The 21,951-nt window shown below is 39.2% G+C and overlaps 3 non-coding genes across 3 annotated transcripts; 1 reads left to right on the forward strand and 2 right to left on the reverse strand.

Moving 5' to 3' along the window:
* The first annotated feature begins 9,649 nt into the window (after positions 1 to 9,649).
* On the forward strand, positions 9,650 to 9,753 carry LOC148580307 (small nucleolar RNA R71). The gene has a single exon (XR_015898421.1). It is a non-coding gene; the product is annotated as a small nucleolar RNA R71 (small nucleolar RNA).
* Positions 9,754 to 13,954: 4,201 nt separating this feature from the next.
* Positions 13,955 to 14,062, reverse strand: LOC148580308 (small nucleolar RNA R71). Its single transcript, XR_015896906.1, has one exon. It is a non-coding gene; the product is annotated as a small nucleolar RNA R71 (small nucleolar RNA).
* Positions 14,063 to 20,730: 6,668 nt separating this feature from the next.
* LOC148580309 (small nucleolar RNA R71) lies at positions 20,731 to 20,838 on the reverse strand. The gene has a single exon (XR_015898993.1). It is a non-coding gene; the product is annotated as a small nucleolar RNA R71 (small nucleolar RNA).
* Between the last annotated feature and the right edge of the window lie 1,113 nt (positions 20,839 to 21,951).

Consider the following 21,951-nt stretch of genomic DNA (forward strand, 5'->3'; position numbering starts at 1 on the left):
ACACTTTCTATATTGAGCTTCTGTTGTGTTTCTTGGGCTTTGAGGCCTCTCCCTGCTTTCCTTTTGCCTTGGGTTTATGATCCATAATCTTGATGAGGCTGTTGATCCAAATTCTGTAACATTCATTGAGCCAACTTAGTGATAATCAAATAATGACACATGACTCAATAAATTGAGATTTCAAACTCATCAATCCTTCAGGCCCAATCCCATAAACCATGATATTCAATTGGGTTTCATACCAGAGTAAGTTTAAGTTAATGTTTGTGCTCAAAGACTAACTTAAACCGCAATATTTTTGGCCCAGAAACCTTTTCCAAGAGTGGCGTTTAAGTTGCAGTTTAAGCTTAAACTGCAGCTTAAACGCCAGACACTTCCAGTGAGGCCTTTTTGTAGAAGCACGTTTAAGCTTCAGTTTAAGGTTAAACTGAAGCTTAAACGTGGAAATGGAAGAAGGCAGCCCTGGAGAGTCATGTAGTCGAACACGTTTAAGCTTCAGTTTAAGGTTAAACTGAAGCTTAAACGTGGAGATAGGAAGAAGGCAGCCCTGGAGAGTCATGTAGTCGAACACGTTTAAGCTTCAGTTTAAGGTTAAACTGAAGCTTAAACGTGGAGATAGGAAGGGCAGCCCTGGAGGTCGAACACGTTTAACCTCCAGTTTAAGGTTAAACTGGAGGTTAAACGTGGAAATAGAAGGAGGCATCTTGGAGGTCGAACACGTTTAACCTCCAGTTTAAGGTTAAACTGGAGGTTAAACGTGGAAGCTTAGAAGGGTAGCCCTGGAGGTGTCGAACACGTTTAAGCTCCAGTTTAAGGTTAAACTGGAGCTTAAACGTGGAAATGGAGAAAGCAACCCTGGAGGAGAAAACTTGGTCGAACACGTTTAAGCTCCAGTTTAAGGTCAAACTGGAGCTTAAACGTGGAAATGGCTCCCTGGTGCACTTCCCATTTCTGGCGTTTAACCTCCAGTTTAAGGTCAAACTGGAGGTTAAACGTGGACATGCTTCTTTGGTGAGACTTCCATTCTGGCGTTTAACCTCCAGTTTAAGGTTAAACTGGAGGTTAAACTTCAATTCCAGCATTTCTTAGCCTTCATGATTCTGGCGTTTAAGCTCCAGTTTAGGCTTAAACTGGAACTTAAACTCCACATGTGATATTCAAGCTTCCTTTATTGATTTTGTTGCTTCCTTGCTTAGCCTCTTCTTCCCTGAAATCATCCAAACAAATGCATCAAAGTCTTGCAAAATTTCATGAGAAATCTTCCATTCATAGCATTCAAGTAATATAACTAAAACTCATGGAATTTGCATCAAAATCATATTGTTTGGATGGTTCATTGCTTTGTTATTCTTTTAACCATTCTTGGTTACTTTAAGCTCAAGAAAATGCATAAAACCACTAAAATTAACAGAAAAATACTAGTGAAACTAGCCTAAGATGCCTTGGCATCAGTCCTCTAGACAGAAAGGAGTTCCCCTTTGTGGAACCACATGAATCTGAGGCTCATACAGAGACCATAGAGATTCCATTGAACTTCCTTCTGCCATTCATGAGCTCCGATGAATATTCTTCCTTTAAAGAGGATGAAGATACCATTGAGGAGCATGTTGTTAAATATCTAGGAGCAATCATGAAGTTGAATGCCAAGTTGTTTACCAATGAACTGAGAGCATTAATGAGGGAGACATTACCTCAGAAGAAACCGGATCCCAGAAAATTCTTCATACCTTGTACCATAGGCACCATGACCTTTGAGAAGGTGATGCGGGGAAAACTTGTCTCTCAACAAATCTTCCTTCGGCAAGTGTACCGAAGTTGTCGTCAAGTAAAAACTCACAATAGAGTGAGGTCGAATCACACAGGGATTGATTGATCAAGCAACTTTAATTAGAAGAATGTTCTAGTTGAGCGAATCCAGAAATTGGGTTGAGAGTTGCAGAAAATAAAATGGCAGGAATGTAAATAACAGAAAAGTAAATGCTAGAATTAAAAGACTGGAAGTAAATGACTGAAAATAAATTGTAGAATTATAAATGGGAATGGGGGATTTGCTCATAAAAGTAAATCGCAGAAATTAAAGAGAATGGGTAAGATTAGAGATGGGGAGTTCATTGGGCTTAGGAGATGTTGCAATTCTCCGAATCAAGTTCATTTTCATCTCTTCCTCAATCAATGCACTCATTGATCTCCTTGGCAATCTTAAGTGATTGAATTGCAATTCCTTGCAATTCAATCTCTCAAATCTTGATCAATAGCCAATTCCTTGGTCAATTGCTCATGAGAAGAGATGAAGTGTGGTCACTGATTATACCACATGCATTTCCCAAACCAAGTATTGAGAGGGTTACAGTCACATACCCATCCAAACCCAATTTGGTCCAGCATGAGAAAGCATTTCTAGCTTGATCTCTTCATTCCTCTTCCAAGGTTCAAAAGAGATCCAAGTTTGAATAGCTTCTCTTCCAAGATAACTACTCAGTTGGATGAAGATCGAAAGCTTTCAAGTAAAATCAAGAGGAAAGATAGAAGAAGAACAATGAAAATTAGTATTGATCCATCAAATTACAACAGAGTTCCCTAACCCAATGAAAGGGGTTTAGTTGTTCATAGCTCTTGAAAATGAAAACAAAGATGGAGAATACATCATAAAACTAGAAATTGCAAAGAAAGTAAAATACAGAGAGTGGTTCTTCAGCCTCCAGAACTCTTTTACAATTCAAAGCTACTCCTATATATACTACTCTTCTCAGCTTCTAGTTCACTCTTCAAGTCTTGGGCCTTTGGATCTTGAGTTTGAAGCAGTTCCTTTCTTTATTTGGGCTTGGCTTTGCTTGCAGAGAGAAAGTGCGGAGTGGGCAGAGACTTAAGCTCAGGGCGTAAGGAGTGTTAATCATTTAGTGAAAGTCCAAGTTCGGGAACGTTAGTGACACTTAACATTGTCACTAACGTTCCAATGCACCCCTTTTGCCTTACGTTAAAACCCACGTTAACTAGGTTAACGTGGCTTTTAACGTTGCCTTGTCAACCTTCTAGAACGTTAGTGACACTCAACATTGTCACTAACGTTCCAGTGTGCCCCTTCTTGCTTCACGTTAAAGCTCACGTTAACTAGGTTAACGTGGCTTCTAACGTGGCCTTTGCCATCCTTCGAGAACTTTAGTGACATTCAACATTGTCACTAACGTTCCAATGTGCCCCTAGGTCTCACGTTAGAGTCCACGTTAACTAGGTTAACGTGGCTTCTAACGTGGCCATCTTTTAGCCATCCCAACGTTAGTGACAATGTTGAGTGTCACTAACGTTGGCTCATCCTTCATTTCTCATCGTTAGCTTCCACGTTAACCAAGTTAACGTGGAAGTTAACGTGACTCTTGGGGGTTGTGTGGTTGCTTCAACATTAGTAACAATGTTGAGTGTCACTAACGTTGTCGACAACTCTTCATCTTCTACGTTAGTTCCCATGTTAACCAAGTTAACGTGGGAGTTAACGTGGTACTTAGCACCATAGGCCAACGTTAGTGACAATGTTGAGTGTCACTAACGTTGGCTTCTCTCCCTCCCCCTTAACGTTAGAGGCCACGTTAACTAGGTTAACATGGCTTCTAACGTGGCCACTTATAAGTAATTGCCAACGTTAGTGACAATGTTGAGTGTCACTAACGTTGGCTCAACTTCTTTTCTCCACGTTAGAGTTCATGTTAACTTGGTTAACGTGACTCTCTAACGTGGGCATTGATGGCTTTTTGAGAGTGTTATTGGCAATCACTTTTCTCATTAATCTTGCAAGTTACCTCCCTTTTTCTTGCTTCTTTTTGGTCCTGAAATCAAGCAACAAAGTGCATCAAAGCTCTAGTCCAAGTCATGAATAATGCAACATAATATTTGTCACTAAACTTATGCAAAATCCTCATGAAATCATGTAAAATGCACAATGTATGCTTGAGTCAAGGCATAAGTGAATATTTACCCAAAACTAACTTATTTCCTAAAGAAATGCATGAAACTAACCTAAAAACAGTAAAGAAAAGGCCAGTGAAACTGGCCAAGATGCCCTGGCATCACAACACCAAACTTAAAGCTTGCTTGTCCCTAAGCAAGTACTGGAACAAGAGAATGATGAATGGAATATCCAGAGGAATGAGTCATCCTTGTGGAAGTCATATTACTGATTTTATGGTGGTTTCATGCATAGCAACTTCGGTTCATTCCATTACTGGCTTTCAGACTTTTATCATGTCCCTAAACACTTACTTTGTTTATATCTCATGAGACTTTTATTCATTGATCCTTTTATTGTTATTTCAAGGGTTATTTGTGTTTTTTAGGCTAAGTGCTCTGTAAGGGGGCAACTCTTTAAGATAAGCTTTCAGCCAACACTCCCGAACCAGTTGGTTCAAGGTGTTAGGTGTTGAAGCACCCCCAAGGACTTACTCCCTCAAGTCTCTGCCCCATACATACACACCACAGGCATATAGTTTATTTATTTTCTTTTCTTGAGACCTTGGTGTCTAGCACCTCTTTGGGTTACTAAATGCTTTGTAGTGAGGGTTACTCTTGATAGTGGATTTTCAGCTGATAATCCCGGGTTAGTTAACCCAAGTTACCAAGTGATAAAGCACCCCTAAGAGCTTATTCATCCAAGTAGATCCCTCACACAGGAGCACCACAGACACTTGCCTCAAGATTAAAACCATTGATGCCTAGCCTTGCTGCTTACTCTTTTTCTTTTGTTTTTCACTTCCATTGTTCTTTCCCTTTTCTTTTCTTAGGATCTTGTTATTATCTTAGTCTCATGAGTATATCCAAAGTCAAGTTTTCAGGGTAGATAGTTGTCCTCCTAGCCTTGTGGTTGAACTAACTTAGCTAACTTATGACTACCCCAAAGATTCATGAATGCACTTCCACAATATGAACCCTACTCTGGTCTTTTAAAAACATAAACATTCTCTTCTTCATTTGATAAAAAGGGACAAGCTTACAAGTAAATAAGGGAATGATGCAGTGACATTTAAACCAGAAATCATGGACCTATTCAGAAGGAAAACTTAAAAGACAGAATTTTAAAAATTTTAAACATAACATGGAAGCAGGTTCTATTTCATACAAGATCTTCCTTATTTAAAGCATATAAAACAATGGACTAAAAGGAACTCCACCACCTTTCATTCATGTGGATGCCCGTGCTCCCCTCCTTGCTTGTCTTCATTGTGTCTCTCTTGAGTGCTTGTGCTCCCACTTCCTTTGCCTTTTCCAAGCAGCTTCTTCCAGAAACCACTATCTTCCATCTTCTTCTTGAGTGTCTCCTTTTGCTGTTTCACTTTCCTCTCTTCTTGTTCTACAAATTCTTTTTGGACCTCATCATATGTGGGGATGGCATAGTGTAGATGATGCATATTAGTGGTCATGTAGTTCAACTCGGCTTGAGTGTTTACATAGAACTCCTCCCTATGTAGTTGCCTTCCTTCATTGAGTACACTGAACTCATTGAAAGTTTTCATTTGGGCTATCTGCCGCTGGTTGAGCTCTTGCAAGTGCTTCTCTTGAATCTCTTGCTTCTCATTCACTTGGTTGATGGCTTGAGTGAGCTGGAAGTATTGTTCCTGCTGCTGCTCCATTTGTTATTTTTGCCATGCTTCTTGTTGACTCAGCCGGTTCAGTATTTGCTCTTGTCCTTCCATATGTCTCTGTCCTAAATCTTCAATGGCTCTTAGAAGGTGAGTCATATTCAAGTTGGCTGGGTCATGATGCTCTTCTTGTTGATATTCTTCCTGATGGTATTCTTCTTGATGAGCTCCTTCCTGGGCCCTTTGCCTTCCTATTTGTGGCCTTCTTAGTTGCTGAGCCGGTGTGGTATAGACCATTCGCTCGAGTGTGACTGGCCTCCCTGGGTTCACCCAGTCTGGGCTGCTGTCCTCAAATATTACCTTGGCCTTGTTGCACAAGCGGAGAATGGTGCTGGGGTACCAAAGTCTGGCACCTGAGTCAGCTTTCTCAGCTGACTCTTGAATCCCTTCGGCAATGAGCTCATGCACTTTGATTTCCCCACCTTGTACTAAGCATTGTACCATAGTGGCTCGATTGATGTTGACCTCTGAATTATTAGCAGCTGGTAGAATGGACCTCCTTACAAGCTCAAACCACCCTTTAGCTTCAGGGTGAAGGTCTCCCCTTTTTATGAATTTTGGTCTCCCATCTGAATACCTCTCCTAGTCAGCGGCTATGACACAGATATCTGATGCTATCTCTGAAAGCTCATCCTTATCGGGGCTTCTACTTATCCTTTCCTGATAACTCTCCTCATCAAAATGAGGTGATTTCAAGTGAAGAGCTCTTGTTATGGCACTTGGGCTGAAGTCCACCTCCCTTCCTCTCACATAGCTTTTGAAGGTTGGGGCTTTGGTCTTATCCTCTCTAACTGTATTTGCATAGAATTCTTTGATGAGGTTTCCATTGATCTTCTCCTCTGGACTGGTGAGCAATTGCCACCCCCTCTGTTCGATTTTTCTCCAAATCTGTGGTGATTCATTGGCATTGATTTGGAAGATTAATTCTGGAAATATCCTTCTGGCACTTATCCGCTCAAATTCATGCTCATGAAAGGTAGTCTTGAATCTTTTGTCATCAAAAGGAGTACTCATCATAGGTTCCTTCCTCTTTTGCCTCTTTGAGCTTGATGACGCCATGACTTGAGTTGTTGTTTGAGGGGGTTTGAGGCTTTGGATAGATGAAGAGTGGGTTGGTTAAAGCAATGTGTGATGAAGGGTTTAATGTGCCAATAGAAGTGTGGAGAGTGGGGATTTGAAAGTGAGGAGTGAGCATGCACTAAGGTTCACTTATATAAGAAAATTATGAGTGAATGAATGGTGTGGATTGCATGAATGTTTACTAAATGGACGGATGGGGTTGTGTATGAAGGAAAGACAAGGATCATCACTTAATGAGAGTGATTGGTTCGGTCTTCAAGGGTCTTCTTTCTCCAATGTTGCATGGCAGCGTTTCTCCATGCATTCCCTCTTGAGACATGTGTGTAGTGCTCTTCATTAAGTGGCGAAATTTCCCCCATTTAATTGTCTAATCAATCCCTTTTCATACGTCTTTTCCTTTCCTATAAAGATTTGAATTAAGGAAATTAATATCATAAAAAAAATTAAACTCTACGGCTAGAATAAAATGAAAGAAAGGATTTGATTGTTTATTTATGAATTCCAACTAACTAACTAACTATTGGTGGTTCCTTATATGCATTTTGGTGGCACCATGGGGTGACACCAAACTTAGTTTGAAGCACTGTGATGAAAGTTTTGTGTTCAAAGCTCCCAAGACTAGCATGCAACTTGGTTTGCTTTGAACACCAAACTTGTTCCTCACTATATTCTGCATAAGAAGATTTTCACCAATTGTTTGTTAAGTTTGGATTGAAGCTCATAAAGATTGACTTATTCATTATCATCTGAAAGCATATAAAACATGGGTTGCCTACCATGAAGCGCTTCTTTAGCGTCACTAGCTTGACGTTTTTCTTTCATCACGGTGGTTGGTAGTGCTTAAAGTCTTCCCCTCTTGCTGTGGACTTGTATCCATTGGTTGGATCAATGATCTCCACATGTTCCAGGGAAAGAACTCTGTTGATAGTGAAGACCTTGGGTAATTGAGATGGCACAGTAGGGAGATTAGGGGGAATATCTGGGAAGTAGGCTGAGACAACTCTATCCCCTGGAGAGAAGTCTTCCGTAGGGATCTTCTTGTTCCTCCATCTCCTTGGTACCTTTTTCTTTATTTCTTTTGAGGTTGCCTTCCCCTTGGTGACCTCTTTTCTCCAAGGAGTTGTGATGCTGTCTTCACCTGCCTCTAGAGGTTTGGGTTCCTCCAACTTTTCCTTGAGCTATGGCAATTGTTGTTTTCCTTGTTTGTCAGTTAAGGGGGTCTCAGATCGAACTGGCTGTGCTTCAGTGTTTGTTTCCTCCTTCAGTGTCTCATTATCATTTGTGCTTAGTTCCTTGTCCTCTTGATCTGTTTCTTGTGAGAGTTTGAAAACATTGAAGCTGAGTCGTTCATCATGGATTCTCAATATTAGCTCCCCTTTCTCTACATCGATAAGTGCTCTGGCCGTAGCTAGAAATGGTCTTCCCAATATGATTAGGTGAGTGTGACTTTCTTCCATGTCCAGAATGACAAAGTCTGTTGGGAGAAAGTACTTCCCAACCTTTAGCAACACATTTTCCACCACTCCTATTGCTTGCTTTTGAGTTTTGTCAGCCAGTCTGATAATGACATCTGTAGGCATTATCTCATTGATCTGCAGCCTCTTCACCAGGGATAAGGGCAGTAAGTTGATGCTAGCCTCTAAATCGCATAGTGCTCTATCGAACATATTTTCACCTATGGCACAAGGGATATAAAAACTTTATGGGTCTCTTCTTTTTGTAGGCAACTCAGGTTGAATAAGGGCACTACATTCCTTGTTCATCACTATAGTCTGCCCTCCCTTGAGTGAGCTTTTCCTGGGAAGAAGTTCCTTCATATACTTGATGAATGCAGGCATTTGTTGAATTGCCTTGATGAATGGTATGTTCACATGCAGAGATGCAAACAAGTCTAGGAACCTTGAGTATATTCTTTTTCCCACAGCACCATTGAGCAGTTGAGGGAATGGTGCATAGAGCTTCAGCAGCTCTTGTTGTGAGATTTCTGGTTCTTTGTGATCTCTATCCTCCTCCTTTGTTGAGTTGTCTCAGGTTGTTTGCACATTTTGCCTTGCTTGTCTTCAATCTCTTGATCACTTGTAGTGACCATTTTGCAATCTTCCCATCTTACTTTCTTTGCTTCTCCCTTGGGGTTTTTCTCAGTGTCACTTGGGAAGCTATCAGTAGGTTTGGGAATCTTCTCAGCTAAATATCCCACCTGGAATTCCATCTTCCTAATGGTTTCTCCCTGGTTCTTAATATTGGCTCGCACCTCCTCTTTGGACACCTTATTTTCTTGAATCTCTTGGCATATTCCTTCAAGTAAGGCTTCAATCTTAGAGAGCCTGTCATCAATTGATGAGTGGTTTGGAGCAGATGTGCTGTTTTGGTTTTGATAAGTATGTGGAGAAGTGTTGTTGTGGGGGTGTTGAGATGTCCTCTGGGTGAATTGTTGGTGAGCTGCATTGTCGTTGGAGTTGTAACGTCTCTGGTCTTGGATTTGATCTTGCTCACTTCCCCACCCAAAGTTCGGGTGGTTTCTCCATCCAGGGTTGTAAGTCTTGGAGTATGGATCATAGTTTTTCCTTGGTGAATTCCCAATGTAGTTGGCTTGCTCCTGACTCCCTTCTGCTTCTTGGTTTACTCCTTCTTGTGTTGTTGATGAAGTGGAGATTGCTGCTACTTGGTTCATCTCCATCTTCTTGGTGAGGTCAGCCAGCTGCTGGGTAATGAGCTTGTTTTGGGCCAACAGAGCGTCTACATTGTTTAGCTCCATCACTCCTCTTGTGTTCCCTCTTTCGGAAGCATAGAAGTAGTCGTTTTCTGCTACTGTTTCAATAACATCTATGGCTTCTTCAATGGTCTTCTTCTTGTTCAAGGACCCTCCAGATGAATGGTCTACTGCCTTCTTTGACTCATAAGAGAGCCCTTCATAGAAAATGTGCAGCTGGACCCATTCGTTGAACATGTCAGGTGGACACCTCCTTGTTAAGTCTTTGAACCTCTCCCATGCTTCATACAGAGTCTCACCATCCTGTTGCCTGAAAGTTTGAACCTCAGCTCTCAGCCTATTGATTCGTTGAGGAGGGTAGAATCTTGCTAAAATTTTGTTCACCACATCCTCCCAAGTTGTCAAGCTCTCCCTTGGGAAGGATTCCAGCCACTTAGCTGCCTTGTCTCTGAGTGAGAAGGGAAATAAGAGCAATCTATAGGCGTCAGGATGAACACCATTAGATTTCACTGTGTCACATATTCTCAGGAAGGTGGTCAAATGTTGGTTGGGATCTTCTTGAACACCTCCTCCAAACGAACAGTTGTTCTGAACAAGGGTGATGAGCTGTGGTTTAAGTTCAAAGTTGTTGGCATGGATTGTTGGCTTTTAGATGCTACTTCCACAATTGCCTGGGTTTGGATTAATGTAAGAGCCCAAAACTCTTCTATCCTCCCCAGCATGAGTTGCTCCACCTCCTCTGCCATGGTTGTGAGTCTCTTCTTCATGATGATTTTCCATGTTTTCTTCCATGTTTGGTTCAAAGTATTCCTCAAACTGTTCCTCCTCTTCTTCAGCACCAACTACTCATTTTTGTTTTGCCTCCCTCCTTAGTCTAAGGAAGGTTCTCTCTGGTTCAGAATCAAAGGAAGTTGAAGCCCCGCTTCTTCTCCCTGTCATACAACCAACAAGTACAAGCAAAGAAAATAGGTGCAGACAGTATTTGTGTCAGAGTTATTATTAGTTGTGGGTGATGCAATATATCAAACAGTTAGTGGGTTAGCAAACAGAATTGAAAATAACAAAGAAAAATAAACGGGTAGAGGGAGAAGGGAAGAAGTTAAGCTAAAATAAAAAGTAAATCACTCAAACAGAAAAATGAAATTCACAAAATAAAAATGCTCAATCTAGTGATCTTCCAATCTAATCATTGTTGATGCACAATTAATCCCCGGCAACAGCGCCATAAACTTGATGCGGGGAAAACTTGTCTCTCAACAAATCTTCCTTCGGCAAGTGTACCGAAGTTGTCGTCAAGTAAAAATTCACAATAGAGTGAGGTCGAATCCCACAGGGATTGATTGATCAAGCAACTTTAATTAGAAGAATGTTCTAGTTGACCGAATCCAGAAATTGGGTTGAGAGTTGCAGAAAATAAAATGGCAGGAATGTAAATAACAGAAAAGTAAATGCTAGAATTAAAGGACTGGAAGTAAATGACTGAAAATAAATTGCAGAATTATAAATGGGAATGGGGGATTTGCTCATAAAAGTAAATCGCAGAAATTAAAGAGAATGGGTAAGATTAGAGATGGGGAGTTCATTGGGCTTAGGAGATGTTGCAATTCTCCGAATCAAGTTCATTTTCATCTCTTCCTAAATCAATGCACTCATTGATCTCCTTGGCAATCTTAAGTGATTGAATTGCAATTCCTTGCAATTCAATCTCTCAAATCTTGATCAATAGCCAATTCCTTGGTCAATTGCTCATGAGAAGAGATGGAGTGTGGTCACTGATTATACCACATGCATTTCCCAAACCAAGTATTGAGAGGGTTACAGTCACATACCCATCCAAACCCAATTTGGTCCAGCATGAGAAAGCATTTCTAGCTTGATCTCTTCATTCCTCTTCCAAGGTTCAAAAGAGATCCAAGTTTGAATAGCTTCTCTTCCAAGATAACTACTCAGTTGGATGAAGATCGAAAGCTTTCAAGTAAAATCAAGAGGAAAGATAGAAGAAGAACAATGAAAATTAGTATTGATCCATCAAATTACAACAGAGCTCCCTAACCCAATGAAAGGGGTTTAGTTGTTCATAGCTCTTGAAAATGAAAACAAAGATGGAGAATACATCATAAAACTAGAAATTGAAAAGAAAGTAAAATACAGAGAGTGGTTCTTCAGCCTCCAGAACTCTTTTACAATTCAAAGCTACTCCTATATATACTACTCTTCTCAGCTTCTAGTTCACTCTTCAAGTCTTGAGCCTTTGGATCTTGAGTTTGAAGCAGTTCCTTTCTTTATTTGGGCTTGGCTTTGCTTGCAGAGAAAAAGTGCGGAGTGGACAGAGACTTAAGCTCAGGGCGTAAGGAGTGTTAATCATTTAGTGAAAGTCCAAGTTCGGGAACGTTAGTGACACTTAACATTGTCACTAACGTTCCAATGCACCCCTTTTGCCTTACGTTAAAACCCACGTTAACTAGGTTAACGTGGCTTTTAACGTTGCCTTGTCAACCTTCGAGAACGTTAGTGACACTCAACATTGTCACTAACGTTCTAGTGTGCCCCTTCTTGCTTCACGTTAAAGCTCACGTTAACTAAGTTAACGTGGCTTCTAACGTGGCCTTTGCCATCCTTCGAGAACGTTAGTGACATTCAACATTGTCACTAACGTTCCAATGTGCCCCTAGGTCTCACGTTAGAGTCCACGTTAACTAGGTTAACGTGGCTTCTAACGTGGCCATCTTTTAGCCATCCCAACGTTAGTGACAATATTGAGTGTCACTAACGTTGGCTCATCCTTCATTTCTCATCGTTAGCTTCCACGTTAACCAAGTTAACGTGGAAGTTAACGTGACTCTTGGGGGTTGTGTGGTTGCTTCAACGTTAGTGACAATGTTGAGTGTCACTAACGTTGTCGACAACTCTTCATCCTCTACGTTAGTTCCCACGTTAACCAAGTTAACGTGGGAGTTAACGTGGTACTTAGCACCATAGGCCAACGTTAGTGACAATGTTGAGTGTCACTAACGTTGGCTTCTCTCCCTCCCCCTTAACGTTAAAAATATCTTTCCCTTATTTCACTCATAAATTTCGAAAATTTGAATTGATTTAGTCATAAAGTTTTAAAATTTAATTGATTCTTATGAGTCAAGTCAAATTTTCAATTTAGAAATCCTATCTTTTCAAAACCTTTTTCAAAAATCAAATCTTTTTTATTTTTTCTTTCATATTTTCGAAAATTTTAAAATTTGATTCTCAAAATCTATTTCTTATTTTTATTTCATAATTTTTGAAATTAATGCTAACATTTGATATGATTGATTCAAAAATCTCAAGTTGTTACTTGCTCATTAAGAAAGGTTCAATCATTAAATTCTAAAATCATATATTTCAGTTTCATGTTAGGCAAGTAATCAACTTTAATTTCAAAAATCAAATCTTTTTAAATTTCTTTTTCAAATATTTTTCAAAATAAATTTCAATCATATCTTTTTCAAAATTTAATTTTCAAAATCTTTTCTAACTTCTTATCTTTTCCAAATTGATTTTCAAATCTTTTTCAATTAACTACCTGACTTTTTGTTTGATTTTAAAATTTTCTATTTCAATCATATCTTTTTCAAAACCACCTAACTAATTTTCTCTCTCTAATTTTCGAAAACTCCTCCCCACTTTTTCAAAATTCCTTTTAATTAACTAATTGTTTTAAATTATGATTTAATTTAATTTTATTTCTCTTTTTAATTTTCGAATTATAACCAATATTTAAAATAAAAACAAAAATATTTTTATTTTATTTTATTTAATTTTTGAATTTTTCCCCCTCTCATCTCTTTCTATTTATTTATTTATCTACTAACACTCCTCTTCCACTCAAAATTCGAACCCCCTCTTCTTCTCTGTGTTCAAATTTTTCCCTTCTCCTTCTTCTATTCTTCTCTTCTTCTACTCATATAAAGGAATCTCTATACTGTGACATAGAGGATTCCATATTTTCTGTTCTCTTCTTTTTCATATGAGCAGGAACAAGGATAAGAATATTCTTGTTGAAGCTGATCCTGAACCTGAAAGGACTCTTAAGAGAAAACTAAGAGAAGCTAAAGCACAACCCTCTGGAGAGGACCTGACAGAAATTTTCGAAAAAGAAAGAGACATGGCCGAACCCAATAACAATGCCAACAATGCAAGCAAGATGCTTGGTGACTTCATTACACCCTCTTCTGACTTCTGTGGAAGAAGCATCTCAATTCCTGCAATTGGAGCAAACAACTTTGAGCTTAAGCCTCAATTAGTTTCTCTAATGCAGTAGAATTGCAAGTTTCATGGACTTCCAATGGAAGATCCTCATCAGTTTTTAGCTAAATTTTTGCAAATCTGTGACACTGTTAAGACCAATAGAGTTGATCCAGAGGTCTACAGGCTTATGCTTTTCCCTTTTGTTGTAAGAGACAGAGCTAGAACATGGTTGGATTCACAACCTAAGGATAGCCTGAACTCATGGGATAAGCTGGTCAGTGCTTTTCTGGCAAAATTTTTTCCACCTCAAATGTTGAGCAAGCTTAGAGTGGAAATCCAAACCTTCAGACAGAAGGAAGGAGAATCCCTCTATGAAGCTTGGGAAAGATATATGCAACTGATCAAAAGGTGTCCTAATGACATGCTTCCAGAATGGAGTATCATATATATATTCTTTGATGGTCTGTCTGAGTTGTCAAAAATGTCATTGGACCATTCTGCAGGAGGATCTCTTCATCTGAAAACCCCTGCAGAAGCTCAGGAACCCATTGTAATGGTTGCAAATAACCAGTTCATGTACACCTCTGAGAGGAATCCTGTGAACAATGGGACGCCTCAGAAGAAGGGAATTCTTGAAATTGAAACTCTGAATACCATATTGGCTCAGAACAAAATATTGACTCAGCAAGTCAATATGATTTCTTAGAGTCTGAATGGATTACAAGCTGCATCCAACAGTACTAAAGAAGCATCTTCTGAAGAAGAAGCTTATGATCCTAAGAATCCTGCAATGGCAGAGGTGAATTACATGGGAAAACCCTATGGAAACACCTATAATCCTTCATGGAGATATTACCCAAATCTCTCATGGAAGGACCAAACGAAGCCTCAACAAGGCTTCAATAATAATGGTGGAAGAAATAGGTTTAGCAATAGCAAGCCTTTTCCATCATCTTCTCAGCAACAGATAGAAAATTCTGAACAGAGCCATTCTGGCCTGGCAACCATAGTCTCTGATCTATCTAAGACCACACTAAGTTTCATGAATAAAACAAGGTCCTCCATTAGAAATTTGGAGGCACAAGTGGGTCAGCTGAGTAAGAAAATTACTGAAACTCCTCTCAGTACTCTCCCAAGCAATACAGAAGAAAATCCCAAGAGAGAGTGCAAGGCCATAACCATGACCAACATGGACGAACCTGGAGAGAGTGAGGAGGTCATGAGTCCCAGTGAGAAAAGTCTCATGGGACGTCCTCTGGACAGAAAGGAGTTTTCATTGAATCTGAGGCTCATACAGAGACCATAGAGATTCCATTGAACTTCCTTCTGCCATTCATGAGCTCTGATGAATATTCTTCCTCTGAAGAGGATGAAGATACCATTGAAGAGCATGTTGCTAAATATCTAGGAGCAATCATGAAGCTGAATGCCAAGTTGTTTGGTACTGAAACTTGGGTGGATGAACCCTCTATGTTTTCCCATGAACTGAGTGCATTAATGAGGGAGACATTACCTCAGAAGAAACCGGATCCTGGAAAATTCTTTATACCTTGTACCATAGGCACCATGACCTTTGAGAAGGCTCTGTGTGACCTGGGGTCAGGGATAAACCTCATGCCACTCTCTGTAATAGAGAAACTGGGAATCTTTGAGGTACAAGCTGCAAGAATCTCACTAGAGATGGCAGATAAATCAATGAAAAAGGCTTATGGATTAGTAGAGGATGTGTTAGTGAAGGTTGAAGACCTTTACATCATTGCTGATTTCATAATCCTAGACACTGCGAAGCATGAGAATGAATCCATCATCCTTGGCAGACCCTTCCTAGCTACAGCAAAAGCTGTGTTTGATGTTAACAGAGGAGAGGTGGTCCTTCATTCGAATGAGGACTACCTTTTATTCAAGACTCAAGGTTCTCCTTCTGTAACCATGCAGAGGAAGCATGAAAAGCTTCTCTCAATATAGAGTCAAACAAAACCCCCACATTCAAACTCTAAGTTTGGTGTTGGGAGGCCATAACCAAACTCTAAGTTTGGTGTTGAGAGGCTCCAACCCTGCTCTAATTATCTGTGAGGCTCCATGAGAGCTCACTGTCAAGCTATTGACATTAAAGAAGCACTTATTGGGAGGCAACCTAATGTTATTTAATTATATCTATATATTTTCCATTGTTATTTTATGTTTTATTTAGGATGATGATCATGTGAAGTCACAAAAACAACTGAAATATCAAAAACAAAATGAAAAAAAGCATTAAAAATAGCTCACCCAGGAGGAAGAACTCACAAGCGTTTAAACGCTAGTAAGAAGCATCAAGCTAGCGTTTAACGCCAGAAACAAGCACCAAACTGGCGTTAAATGCCAGAAACAAGCAGCAACCTGGCGTTTAACGCCAGAAGTGTAATCTAAGGGTGTTTTGCACGCCTTAAAGGAGCAGGGATGCTAAGTCCTTGACCCCTCAGAATCTGTGGACCCCACAGGATCTCCACCTACCCCACCTCTTCTTCTCTCCTATGCACACCCTTTCATAACACTCTTCCCCAAATTCCCCTCACCAATCACATCCAAAACACTTCCCCAAAAACCCCACCTACCTCCAAATTTAAAATCCTTTCCCTCCCAAACCCAACCCTAATACACAAAACCTAACCCTCCCACAACCCCTATATAAACCCCTCAACACTACCTCATTTTCACACATTAACACCACTTCTTACCCCCTTGGCCGAATACACACTTTTGATCATTGATCACGTTTTGGAGGCTGGCCTCACGGCCATGCCTGGACCTTCATCACTTATGTATTTTCAACGGTAAAGTTTCTACAACTTATAGATTAAGGTGTGGAGCTCTGCTGCTCCTCATGAATTAATGCGAAGTTGATGAGCGGATAATTTATACGCTTTTTGACATTGTTTTTAGTATGTTTTTAGTAGGATCTAGTTACTTTTAGGGATGTTTTCATTAGTTTTTATGTTAAATTCACATTTCTGGACTTTACTATGAGTTGTGTGTTTTTCTGTGATTTCAGGTATTTTCTGGCTGAAATTGAGGGACTTGAGCAAAAATCAGATTCAGAGGTTGAAAAAGGACTGCTGATGCTGTTGGATTCTGACCTCCCTACACTCAAAGTGGATTTTCGGGAGCTACAGAACTCGAAATGGCGCGCTTCCAATTGAGTTGGAAAGTAGACATCCAGGGCTTTCCAGCAATGTATAATAGTTCATACTTTGGCCAAGAATAGACGACGTAAACTGGCGTTCAACGCCAGCTTTCTACCCAAATCTGGCGTCCAGCGCCAGAAAAGGATCCAAAACCAGAGTTGAACGCCCAAACTGGCACAGAAACTGGCGTTCAACTCCACAAATGGCCTCTGCACATGCTACACTTAAGCTCAGCCCAAACACACACCAAGTGGGCCCCGGAAGTGGATTTATGCATCAATTACTTACTCATGTAAACCCTAGTAGCTAGTTTATTATAAATAGGACCTCTTACTATTGTATTAGACGTCTTTTAGACCATCTTTCGATTACCTTATGATCCTTTGATCACGCTTCAGGGGGCTGGCCATCTCGGCCATGCCTGGACCTTCACTTATGTATTTTCATACGGTAGAGTTTCTGCACTCCATAGATTAAGGTGTGGAGCTCTGCTGTTCCTCAAAGATTAATGAAAGTACTACTATTTTCTATTCAATTCATCTTATTTCGCTTCTAAGATATCCATTCGCACCCAAGAACGTGATGAAGGTGATGATTATGTGTGACGCTCATCATCCTTCTCCCTTATGAACGCGTGCCTGACAAACACTTCTGTTCTACATGAAATATGCTAGAATGAATATCTCTTAGATCTCCTAACCAGAATCTTCGTGGCGTAAGCTAGAATGATGGCGGCATTCAAGAGAATCCGGAAAGTCTAAACCTTGTCTGTGGTATTCCGAGTAGGATTCAATGATTGAATGACTGTGACGAGCTTCAAACTCGCGATTGTTGGGCGTTAGTGACAGACGCAAAAGGAGGGTGAATCCTATTCCAGCATGATCGGGAACCGACAGATGAATAGCCGTGCCGTGACAGGGTGCGTGAGCATATTATTCACTGAGAGGATAAGATGAAGCCATTGACAAGGGTGATGCCTCCAGACGATTAGCCGTGCCGTGACAGGGCATTGGATCATTTTCCCGTGAGATGACCGAAAGTAGCCATTGACAGTGGTGATGTATCACATAAAGCCAGCCATGGAAAGGAATGAGACTGATTGGATGAAGATAGCAGGAAAGCAGAGGTTCAGAGGAACGAAAAGCATCTCCATTCGCTTATCTGAAATTCCTACCAATGAATTACATAAGTATCTCTATCCCTATTCTATTATTTATTATTCGAAAACTCCATGATTATTTTATATCCGCCTGACTGAGATTTACAAGGTGACCATAGCTTGCTTCATACCAACAATCTCCGTGGGATTCGACCCTTACTCACGTAAGGTATTACTTGGACGACCCAGTGCACTTGCTGGTTAGTTGTATCGAAGTTGTGACAATTATGAATTAAGATCAGAGCACCAAGCTCTGGAGCCATTACCAGGATTTGTTCGAGCCTGGAGATCACAATTTCGTGCACCAAGTTTTTGGCGCCGTTGCCGGGGATTGTTCGAGTTTGGACAACTGACGGTTCATCTTGTTGCTCAGATTAGGTAATTTTCTTTTTATTTTATTTTCTTTTCAAAAATCTTTCAAAAATATTTTCAAAAATCTCTCATATGTTTTCGAAAAAAAAATAAAAATGTTTTCAAAAAAAAAAAATTTTGTATTCAAAATTTTTAAGAATGAATTCTAGTGTTTCATGAAGCATGTTGAAGCCTGGCTGGCTGTAAAGTCATGTCTAAATTTATTTGGACTGAGGCTTGCAATTTGCTATCAAAGATCAATATACTCTCGTGTTAAAGGCTGAAGCTTGGCTGGCCATTGGCCATGTCTAGTGTTTTGGACCGAAGCTTTCATTGAAAGCTTGGCTGGCTAGTGAGCCATGTCTAATTCCTGGACTGAAGCTTTAGACTAACATGACAAGATTCCTGGAATTCATATTAAAAATTTTGGAATCCTTATTTTTCTTTTTCATATAATTTTCGAAAAATATAAAATAAAAATCCAAAAAATTTTTAGGAAATCATAAAAATCAAAAATATTTTTCTGTTTCTTGTTTGAGTCTTGAGTCATGTTATAAGTTTGGTGTCACTTGCATATGCATCTTGCATTTTTTGAAAATTCTCATGCATTCATGGTGTTCTTCATGATCTTCAAGTTGTTCTTGGTAAGTCTTCTTGTTTGATCTTGATGATTTTTTGTTTTGTGTCTTTTCATGGTTTTCATGTGCATTCTTGAATTCTTAGTGTCTAAGCATTAAAGAATTCTAAGTTTGGTGTCTTGCATGTTTTCTTTGCATTAAAAATTTTTCAAAAATATGTTCTTGATGTTCATCATGACATTCATAGTGTTCTTGGTGTTCATCTTGACATTCATAGCATTCTTGCATGCATCACATGTTTTGATCTAAAAATTTCATGCATTGCATTTTTTTTTGTGTTTTTCTCTCTCATCATAAAAATTCAAAAATCAAAAAAATATCTTTCCCTTTTTCTCTCATCAAATTCGAAAATTTGGATTGACTTTTTCAAAAATTTTTAAAATCAAATTGTTTCTCATGAGTCAAATCAAATTTTCAATTTGAAAATCTTATCTTTTTCAAAATCCTTTTCAAAGATCAAATCTTTTTCAAAATTCTTAGTTATTTTCGAAAATTCCAAAAATATTTTTCAAAAATCTTTTTTTTTACCATATTTTCGAAAATAACAATAACAATTAATGTTTTGATTCAAAAATTTGAAGTTTGTTACTTGCTTGTTAAGAAAGATTCAAACTTTAAGTTCTAGAATCATATCTTGTGATTTCTTATGAATCAAGTCATTAATTGTGATTTTAAAAATAAAATCTTTTTCAAAAACTAATTTCTATCATATCTTTTCAAAAATATCTTCTTATCTTATCTTTTTCAAAAATATCTTTTCAAAATATCTTTTCTAACCTCCTAACTTCTTATCTTTTTTAAAATTTGTTTCAACTAACTAACTAACTTTTTGTTTGTTTCTTAACTTTTTCAAAACTACCTAACTAACTCTCTCTCTCCAATTTTCGAAAATATCTCCCCTCTTTTTCAAAAATTTCTTTTTTTTATTAACTAATTATTTTTATTTTTAATTTCAAAAATTTTCGAAAAAAAATACTAACAATTTTCAAAAACTATTTTCAAAAATCACTAACCCCTTTTCAAAATTAATTTTCGAAAATTCCCTCCTTCTCTCTCATCTTATTCTATTTACTCATTCATATCCTAACATCTCATCTCACATCTCTTCTATTCGTACAGTTGTGTTTCTTCCTTTACATCACATTCTTTATCTCCTTCTCTTTTCTTCCACTCACAAAGGGACCCCTATACTGTGGTATAAAGGATCTCTATTATTATTATTATTTTTCTGTGCCTTCTTCTTTGTCATATGAGCAGGAGCAAGGACAAGAACATTATTGTGGAAGCAAATCCAGAACCTGAAAGGACTCTGAAGAGAAAATTAAGAGAAGCTAAAATACAACAATCCAGAGATAACCTTTCAGAAATTTTCGAACAGGCAGAGGAGATGGCAGCCGAAAATAATAATAATGTAAGGAAGATGCTTGGTCACTTTACTGCACCTAATTCCGATTTACATGGAAGAAGCATCTCCATTCCTGCCATTGGAGCAAACAATTTTGAGCTGAAACCTCAATTAGTTTCTCTGATGCAGCAGAACTGCAAGTTTCATGGACTTCCATCTGAAGATCCTTTTCAGTTCTTAACTGAATTCTTGCAGATATGTGATACTGTTAAGACTAATGGAGTAGATCCTGAAGTCTACAGGCTCATGCTTTTCCCTTTTGCTGTAAGAGACAGAGCTAGATTATGGTTGGATTCTCAACCCAAAGACAGCCTGAACTCTTGGGATAAGCTGGTCACGGCTTTCTTAGCCAAGTACTTTCCTCCTCAAAAGCTGAGCAAGCTTAGAGCTGATGTTCAAACCTTCAGACAGAAAGAAGGTGAATCTCTCTATGAAGCTTGGGAAAGATACAAACAGTTGACCAAAAAGTGTCCTTCTGACATGCTTTCAGAATGGACCATCCTGGATATATTCTATGATGGTTTATCTGAGCTATCAAAGATGTCACTGGACACTTCTGCAGGTGGATCCATTCACCTAAAGAAAACGCCTGCAGAAGCTCAAGAACTCATTGACATGGTTGCTAATAACCAGTTCATGTACACTTCTGAAAGGAATCCTGTGAGTAAGGGGACGCCTATGAAGAAGGGAGTTCTTGAAGTTGATACTCTGAATGCCATATTGGTTCAGAACAAAATATTGACTCAGCAAGTCAATATGATTTCTCAGAGTCTGCATGGAATGCAAGCTGCATCCAACAGTACTCAAGAGGCATCTTCTGAAGAAGAAGCTTATGATCTTGAGAACCCTGCAATAGCAGAGGTAAATTACTTAGGTGAACCTTATGGAAACACCTATAACTCAACATGGAGAAATCATCCAAATTTCTCATGGAAGGATCAAAATCCCCAACAAGGCTTTAATAATGGTGGAAGAAACAGGTTTAGCAATAGCAAACCTTTTCCATCATCAACTTAGCAACAGACAGAGAACTCTGAACAAAATGCTTCTAATTTAGCAAATCTAGTCTCTGATCTATCTAAGGCCACTTTAAGTTTCATGAATGAAACAAGGTCTTCCATTAGAAATCTGGAAGCACAAGTGGGCCAGCTGAGTAAAAGGATCACTGAAATCCCTCCTAGTACTCTCCCAAGCAATACAGAAGAGAACCCAAAAGGAGAGTGCAAGGCCATTGACATAAGTGCCATGGCCGAACCTGTGAGGAAAGGAGAGGATGTGAATCCCAAGGAGGAAGACCTCCTGGGACGTCCAGTGATCAATAAGGAGCTTCCCTCTGAGGAACCAAAGGAATCTGAGACTCATCTAGAGACCATAGAGATTCCATTGAACCTCCTTATACCCTTCATGAGCTCTGATGAGTATTCCTCTTCTGAAGAGAATGAGGATGTCACTGAAGAGCAAACTGCCATGTTTCTTGGTGCAATCATGAAGCTGAATGCCAAATTGTTTGGCATTGATGCTTGGGAAGTTGAACCTCCCTTGTTCATCAATGAACTAAGTGATCTGGATCAACTGACATTGCCTCAGAAGAGACAGGAT

Source organism: Arachis ipaensis, chromosome B10 (genome assembly GCF_059453495.1).
Source record: "Arachis ipaensis isolate K30076 ecotype BB chromosome B10, ASM5945349v1, whole genome shotgun sequence".
Taxonomy (NCBI): domain Eukaryota; kingdom Viridiplantae; phylum Streptophyta; class Magnoliopsida; order Fabales; family Fabaceae; genus Arachis; species Arachis ipaensis.